This window comes from Triplophysa dalaica, chromosome 10 (assembly GCF_015846415.1).
Source record: "Triplophysa dalaica isolate WHDGS20190420 chromosome 10, ASM1584641v1, whole genome shotgun sequence".
In the NCBI taxonomy this organism is placed as follows: domain Eukaryota; kingdom Metazoa; phylum Chordata; class Actinopteri; order Cypriniformes; family Nemacheilidae; genus Triplophysa; species Triplophysa dalaica.
Window position 1 is genome coordinate 5,628,433 of NC_079551.1, and position 8,451 is coordinate 5,636,883.

At 42.6% G+C, this 8,451-nt stretch overlaps 1 protein-coding gene across 4 annotated transcripts in view; it reads left to right on the top strand.

The window, feature by feature from the left end:
• Window positions 1-460: 460 nt before the first annotated feature.
• The window catches only part of bcor (BCL6 corepressor), a 39,541-nt gene continuing 31,550 nt past the window's right edge, over window positions 461-8,451 (top strand). For 2 of the 4 annotated variants that reach the window (XM_056758263.1, XM_056758265.1), the window contains exon 1: window positions 461-3,078. The gene's annotated coding sequence lies outside the window, so the exon portion shown is untranslated. The remainder of the gene's footprint in view (window positions 3,079-8,451) is intronic. The other 2 variants (XM_056758262.1, XM_056758264.1) reach the window with 1 other exon arrangement.

The following is an 8,451-nucleotide window of genomic DNA, read 5'->3' on the forward strand; positions in this document are numbered from 1 at the left end:
GGACACAGCCGACACAATGACCCTGATGGGGAATCGGGGCAGAGTAGTTCTGTTTCATCCATTTGAGGATGTAAATTATTAGTGAGATGATATTAATTAGTAGATAGATAGATAGATAGATAGATAGATAGATAGATAGATAGATAGATAGATAGATAGATAGATAGATAGATAGATAGATAGATAGATAGATAGATAGATAGATAGATAGACCTGGAGCGCAACAAAAATGTATGAACCCTTAATCCGGTATGATCGTTTTGAGTGACAGTTCACACCTGCAAGTGACAACGTCTCGGTGAGCGCGCATTAGTACCGGCGCTGATGGACGCCCTCTCGTCTCTTCTCCTTCCTCTGTCTTTCATTCCGCGAAATAGGCGAAGCACAGCGCCTCGGGCACTAAACACAATGGAGAGGCTGGGGCTGGGGGGAGAGAGACCCATGCATGTATAAATGGATGGGGGAAGGTAGGGGCGGCCTTGACGAGATCAGATTAAACAACAGCACAAAAGCCCCACCACACTCGCCTCTTATTTATTTAGATTTTAATGAATGGGGTGCGTTTGTGTCATCTGAAGAATCCTAATGTCCAAGGCGCGCAGTCCTCTCGACGCACTAATTTGGGCCTAATGGCTTGTTTATTTCTGGGTTTGTTTAGGGGGTTTTGGAGTCCTGTGCTGATGCCAAATGTCCAAATATGTGTGAACAAGAGGCTTTAAAGTAATACAGCTGTTGACTTAAAATGTTGACTTCATGACCAAAATTATAAATTTAGTAAGATTAAATGAATAAACGTTCTGGAATTGCACATCCATATATAATTAAGCTTTGCTCTTCAAATCAAGGTTCAGTGTAGGCGTTGTCACTTTCTTATCAGATAACATTATCATTATCTTTTTATCTCTGTAGAATCATACATTTTAAAGTCAACAAATGGTGTCTGTTATGATTGAATTAACGTCACATTTGCTACCGGTTAACATAAATGAAACACAATTAGTCAGGAATAAATTTGTATTTATGGTTTTACTAAAACATTTTTGTGAAACCTGTTGTTATCTAATAGTCACGTGTTCCATCAACAAATGTTCTTTCAAGTTTATTGTACCTTTACTCTTAGTAATGTTATCAAATTAATACTATCCTAAGACTTGAGACTTACGTTCAAATTTTATTCAAAAACAAAGTGTAACACTTATACTTGCAACGATGTTTTTTATTCTAATAAATGTCCACCTAAGTTAAATGGAAGCATCAGAAGGCCAGCCTTTACGACATTTGTTGCATCCCCTTACAATCTATACACAATCTACATTATTGGTACCTTTTAGTTTTGCCGAAGCATGAATCGTTCGCCTGTGTGCAGAAGTGCACGCTCCCGAGCTCTTTACGCGCGTTCCCCAGCGCGGTGACCTCCAGGTCGCCTCCCCGGGGATGATGCTTGCGTGTGGGGGAAGGGTGTACCCGTCAGGCGGTGGCCAATACATCCTCCGTCAAAGCCCCGAGCAATCCTGTTACGCACGCAGCTCCTCTGCGCGATAACCCCGCTCCGGCTTTAGAGCTTGACAAAAACAGTGACCACGATCTGTAGCTATGAAACTTAATTTAGGCCAGTTTCCGTTTGTCATATTTTAGTAGTGACACTTGTGTTGAATATAAACGTATACTGCGTTATTAGATCTGTGGATGTGCTGTCAACATATGGATTGATTACTGAAGGAAATCGTTTCCAAGTTAAACGTTCGTTTTAATTTAGCACAAGTAAGAATAATTCGAGAATTTTCGCTCATCTTTGATAAAAAAAGTTTTGTAGAACGTCTTTTTTTGCTCCATTTGCTTGAACATTTAATTCATCTCGTTTAGGGAAATCTTGTTTTTACGCATTTATCTATTTTTCTAGAACCCCCTCGTGTTTTAGTGTTTCACTTATTTCATGTTTTTACGTTATAAATGAAAAACAAAAAGCTTAAAAAACATTTGGACAAAAATGCGGAAAAAATTCTCTTGCTTTAATGCCTAAAACATCCCATAAATCCACCCACACCATCCCTCCTTATAATATTGGCGAAAATACAGTTTTGTGGGTTTCCAGAAGCCTCTCAGCTGCACTGCCGATTAATTTTGTTTACGGAGCCCGTGCGCTCTGCTGCGCGAAACGTTCCCCTCCCTCACTGCATTTTACACGGCGCGTCGAGTCGTGCGGAGGGAGCACAGCCTACTGGGTTTATGGTAATTGCGGTTGTTCCCCCGACTGGCCTTCTGGGTAGTGTGTGTGTGTGAGAGAGTGAGAGAGTGAGTGAGAGAGAGAGAGAGAGAGAGACGAATCGCGATCGAGGCAGCGCTCAGCTTTCATTCCCCGCCGCACGAGCTTACAGAGACACGCACACATAGAGCAGTCGTGCGAGCGCGCCGTGCGTTAGGGATATCGCATATCGGAACCGGGACAAAGACTGGACAATTTTTTCCGTGGACGCCAAAGTCTCGTTCCGTTTGGTAAAACGTGGAAAGGGGAATTCTCGCTGTGCTTTCGTCAGCCTGTGGTACTCAAACGTGCGTGTTAAGACCGGACCGCGTAAACACACGCACACACATTGCTGTCGTTCTCTCGGCGTAGCTCGTTGTCTCGCCCGAGCCCAACATGGCGCTGCGAGGCGTCATTTAGCAGACTGAGTTCAGTTCAACCGGAGCCCCGGGGATTTTTCACCACCTGTGCGTTCACGCCATTCATGTCAAAGTCGCCGTCCTCTAGCCAACCAAGGGAATTACGTCTGAACGCCTCTCTATGGATGTATATGGATCCCCTACGTGTGTTTACAGTTTTTTTGGAGTGGATATTCGTATTCGGCAAGTCCGGAGACACTCTGAACTTCTGAAAGACTTCTTTTGAAAACTAAGACAAAACAAGGGTTACCAGATTAAGTTATTTATACAGTAATGCGGCTTTCAACAGGAGCAGCCGATCCTCTTTGTTTTAACGGGAATATTTGCATATCGCAAACACTACCCGTGCTCTTTAAAGTGTGAAAACTCTTCACTCTTTAGTTCAGAAAAGGAAACACCAGACATCAATACATTCAGGTAAGGACATTTCAACATTGTACTATTGATGATTTCCATGCGTTATCTGCTTGTGTTTGTTCCGTTACATTGTCCGCTGTAGGCAAATGCGTGCGATCAGTTTCGTGCGGACCTTTGGGAAGCACGTCACGGGTTCTTGTTTTTATCCAGGACTTTTTAAAACGTAAATGTCTTGATATTATGTTCCTATCTGGGTGCGCGTAAAGCAATGACAGTATTTGCTTTTGCTAACAAGTTTTCAACATCTTTGTCTTGCGTGACTGGCATGTGTTGTTGCGACCGCGGCGATCTTCATGCGATCTCTTGCTGGTCTCTTGTTGGTTTTTGATATTTGGGTGATGATATCGAGGCTTTCTGTGAAATGCTGCCACATCTTAAGGATATGATTTTCCATCTGTCCGCGGACTGTTTTCAGTTAACCATTCCCTTGGTTACGGGACTTTCCTTTTTAGTAGCTGACCTTTTTCGCCAGACGCGCTGCCTCACGTCGCCTATTCAAAGCGAAAACAAATAGTAGATTTGTGGAACTGTTGGTTTCGGTGAAATTCACGTGTGTTCATTTCTCGTATTGAGTAATAAGACGCCGGAGAGCTTGCGGGCGGGCGAGCGCTCGCTCACGGTGGCGTAGACTTTTTTCCAAACGGGATACGCAGCGAGAGTCCTATTGATTCGCGAGCCTCGCCCTTTTGCATGTTATCTACCTTGTGAATATATTAAATACATAATTCCTAGTTTCTTTTCAAGCTCATAAAAACAAGGAATGAAGGTGACCTCCAAACATATACGTGTTTGGAGGTCACCTCCATATCTGTTTCTTTTTGTTTGCCTTTTGACTCTTATTATAAAATGAAATGGCTTCTTATTGTTTAAACTGTTTAGTTTTTTCATAATACAAGTAAGTGTTGCTCAAAACACTTGACGACCTTCTTGCGCACGAAGTTGTTGCTGTCCGGGACGGAGGGGAAGTGACTTTTCACTGTATAATCTGTCATAGAGCCAGTTTAAGGACATGGGTTTTTGGACATTTTTTTTAAACATGTTAAGTTTTCTTTTCTGCCGCGGTGTTTCACCCCACCCGGAAATTTTCTCCCACTTTTTCACCGACACCGACGTGTCATTCTAACAGACAAAGTGGTGCGTTCACTCACCCTAAGGCTACCTTGAAATAAAAACAGCGTTTTGGTAAAGTGCCAGGATAGTGAGCAATCACCCCGCAATAGCTGATCTTAACAATTTTCATTATGTATGATAGTGGGGAATACACCTAACCCCCATGTTGCAAAGCTGAGTGCGTCTCCGTATTGCGCATAATTATCTTGGATAAACCACACTGAATGACTAATTAGTATTTATGAAAAGTCTTTACAGGCTAAAGTGCGGTTTGAGCTCACCAAGGCACTTAAGATATTGTTGCTCACGCTCTTGCTCAAAGTTAGGCCGCTCTAGTTAGTCTACTACTCCTGTAGTCAAACCTCCTGTTAATTTTTCACAGACGCCTCGCTATTCTGCGTAATTAAAGCGCCGTGGACGCAACAAATCAATCGTGTGAGAGCGCATGAATGAACCCCGGTGGAAAGGGAACGCTCGAGCAGTCCATATTTTTACAGGCTTGCCTAAACGTCTACCTCAGATTTTTTGGCTTCCAGGGTTTTGATATGAATCACAGTCAAGTTTCAAGTCCGTGACTATTGAATTATTTTACTTGGTTACAAATCACACCAAATTCTCCACCCTATACAGCTGCAATTTCTTGTTTTATAAAAGCACAAACAATCTGCTCAGGGGTTGTTGTCATATGGTAAATTATCACATTTGAATTAAAATCTGTATAATGGAATCAATGTTTTAGTCACGTGAAACGCACTTGGGTTTCTAAACGCACTTCTCAAGGCCTACGCGAGTGCATGCGACTTAGTTTGTCTGTCAAGATTATTTTATATATACTTTAAATATGTGTTTGGTGACGTATGATACCGGTTGTTGTAATTACAATGGCAGATCATTGTGTAAAGAGTAAGTATTTAATAGCGCGGTGCATAAAGTTTTTAGTTGCTTTTGCTCTCGTTGTGCGAATTCTTGGTTGTTTTTCCAGCATTTATTTCGTGCCACCTCCCGCCCGACCCCCGGCTCTCCGGTTTTGTTTATTTATAGCAGGCAGCTCAGCGTGAGCTCACGCCTGCACGGTCTCCTTACCCGCGGAGCCTGTCTGGAGACGGACCAGCCTATATTCCGATGTCAGCGTCAGATTTGAAAGAGAGAAAGTGCGACATGTCTGACCCGTATTGTAATGCTCTAAACATACCCGCGGGTGTAAGACCAAGTCATGGCCTGAGTTAAACTGGTGCCACGGTTACCAGAATATTTTAAGTGATTGATGTTGGCCATGAATGAGCCATTGAATGAGCCAAAGGCATTTTTTGACTAATTTGAGGTTACTGAAAGAGATCAAATGATAGGAAATTAAAGACGAGCCTAATATGGTCAATAGTTGAGATGGGTTCGGTGGGTTACTGTTGGAAAATGATACAGGAAAGATAATTGTTGTGATTTGAATGGTGCTTAATGCACACAAAGCGTGCCCCCCCCCCAAATTCCACCCAGCCAACAGCCAAACTCGCATATAAACACCTTTACAAAATCAACAGGCTATCTCTCAAAAGGTACCAGCGAGCTGAAATTCTGGTGGAAATACACTCTTTTAAAATCATGTTGCCAGAGTTTGGCTTTGTCTTGGCAACTCATTCGCTTTTATTCGCCAGTGTTTAGTTCGTGAGCCCGGAGAGATGCGCCCGGATCGGTTTTCGTTGTTTGGCTCCCGCTGGAGACGTCACGGGTTGATTGAAGTTTCCTCCAGGTCCGAGCGGTCCCGCGGGATGACGCGCACTGAAACGGGAGAGCTCTTCTCTCCGCTTCACCGGGCTTTTGTGCCGCAGCAGGAGGCCCGGCGCGCACGGATCGCTGCGTGCCCCCGGAGCGACGCCTACCCAGGAATACATTGTTTGGTTTTGTTTGCGCTGTTTCTTTTTTCCCTGCGTATTGAAAGCTGGGAATCTTAGTTGATTGCACCTTATTCCGGTTTGGGACACACCTCGTCCCTCTTGAACTTTGAAATTCTATTTTGAACCAAAATGAGAACTTCTATACTTTAAACCAAAAATCTTTAGATTTTTTATTTTGGCAAACCCTCTGTCACCTGTTGACGCATAAATTAATTAATAGCCTATTAAACACCAATTATAATTAACCACACACCTTAAACAGGTAATGGTTCCTCATGTTAGTTGTTTTAAAATTCCGTCTCCATTCGCGTGTTGTTGCACACGCATGCATAACATAAGCGTCTCAAATAGGACCATTAACACCTCTCCTACCAAGACTAATGAGTGAAAACGGGGTCGACAGACAAGCTAATACCCCATTTGTCCCATCTCTTCCTGCTCGAGCTAAAACAACCTTTCTTTGGGTATCTTGAGCTAAACATCTCCAAGAACCCAGCTAGTATCGATTTCTATCACACAGAAAAGGAGAGAGAAAGAGGCTTGGCGAGATTCAGTGCTATAGTCTCTAGAGTGCATGCGAGCAACCCACCATTTTACAGCAGCGCAGGGCGCACGAGGCAGACTGGGAGGTGAGAGAGAGAGAGAGAGAGAGAGAGAGAGTGAGTGGCTGCGGGGGCCGCACGCGGAATGCGAGCGCTGCCAGCGCGAGGGGTTTGCGGCAGTTCGTATTGTCTCTCGCAGCTGAATGTCCGCAGGCAAATAAACTCTTTTGTACAAGTTACGTCTGAAACGTAAGCGCCCTGTTTCGTTGCGTTCATTTTTCCATAACGGACCAACCAATGCACGAGCGCATATAACACACAAATAAAGTTGTGTTTGTCATTCAGGACTTTATATTATGCGTATCGGACTGTTGGGCTAAAATATCTAATTGAATGAAAGTTTGAATGAAAAGGTGTGCTTTAGATTTAACGATGCTGTCAGCCTGCCTTAGTTAAAGGTAGAAGCCGTTTTTCAGACTATTAAGAAACTTTATACATTTTGGAAAAAGCAATGACTTTTAAAAAGGTGCGCAAAATATCTAATAAAATGTTATTGAATCGTTTAGTTCATTTGTATAGACCTATGCGAAAAGTAGTAGCCTTTGTTTATCTCGTATTAACATGTTAAAATCCTAAATGAAATTCATAAGCATTTATATATAACAAATAGACACTTCTTTTTGAAATGTCGCGCTTTTTGTTTCTTCGATGACTGTGTTTTTATATTACACTGGAGCTGTATTATTAAGGATATAAGCGTATAGGAGTATAGCATAGTGATTATATATAGGCCTTTTGCGCATGAGCGTTCGTTTAGAATATCCTTTGTTTTTTGTGTTAATCTCACACAAAATGTTTTCTTCATCATTTGCCTCCTTTTCTTGTGCAATCCGATATTATAAAACATTTTACTGCCACTTTAGGAGCAGGAGAAAGTCTCGGCGATGCGGACTATGCACTTGGCGATCTGCCACGGTTAAAAGGCTGTGGTTAGGCAACGGGAGCTTTTACGTCGAGATCGCAGCAGCCTTTCTTTCTCCACACACGAGTCATTACTGCAAAACCTCACACCTCAGGAGCTAAACATTTCACGCTCTCTTTTATGCTCCGCGCTCTTTACGTCTCGTGTTCTTCTGTCAACACTGACCCGAAGCGGCGGCTTTCACGCCTGGTCGTGCCCTTGGCGTCTCCTTGTCGTCTCCTTGTCACGTTGTCACACGTAGGCCTACATCTATGCCTTTCGAAACAATTAGTACAACCTTAAAAATATGTTTTCCCCCATCCTTTGTGTCGCTATACCGAACGAAAACCACAGCGAGAATTGTATTGTGTTTCTTATTGAAATGCATATTTAGCGTTTTATATATCTTTTTTTATATATTTATGTTAGGTTTTATATATCAACATCATAATTGATTCATGTTTTACCCTTTTCTGTACGCACCATTGTTTTTTCCTTAAATCTTTTAATTGTATGCTTTAGCAGGCCTATGTTCCATTAGCTTTGGCGTGCGCTGCGCATTACGCGCTGCAAAATGAAGGAATTGCTTCCTTACGTTCCTCGATAAAGTTGAAGCTAAACCAAATATGCTCTTGTTTTTATCAGAGTTTAATGTTTTCTTTGTTATTTTTTTATTTTATTTTTGATTAAGCGTAGCTTTATCTACTCATGTCTCCGTCTATGAACAATGCATCATCAGTCTTGCGCCATAACAGCGTTCCGATCAGTTACGCTGCGTCTGGCTTTCGTGAACGCAAGAATGCGTTACATTTGAACGTCACCAGAAGGGGAACCATTCCTTCTGGGTATTTTGGAAGCAGTGTAATTAGAA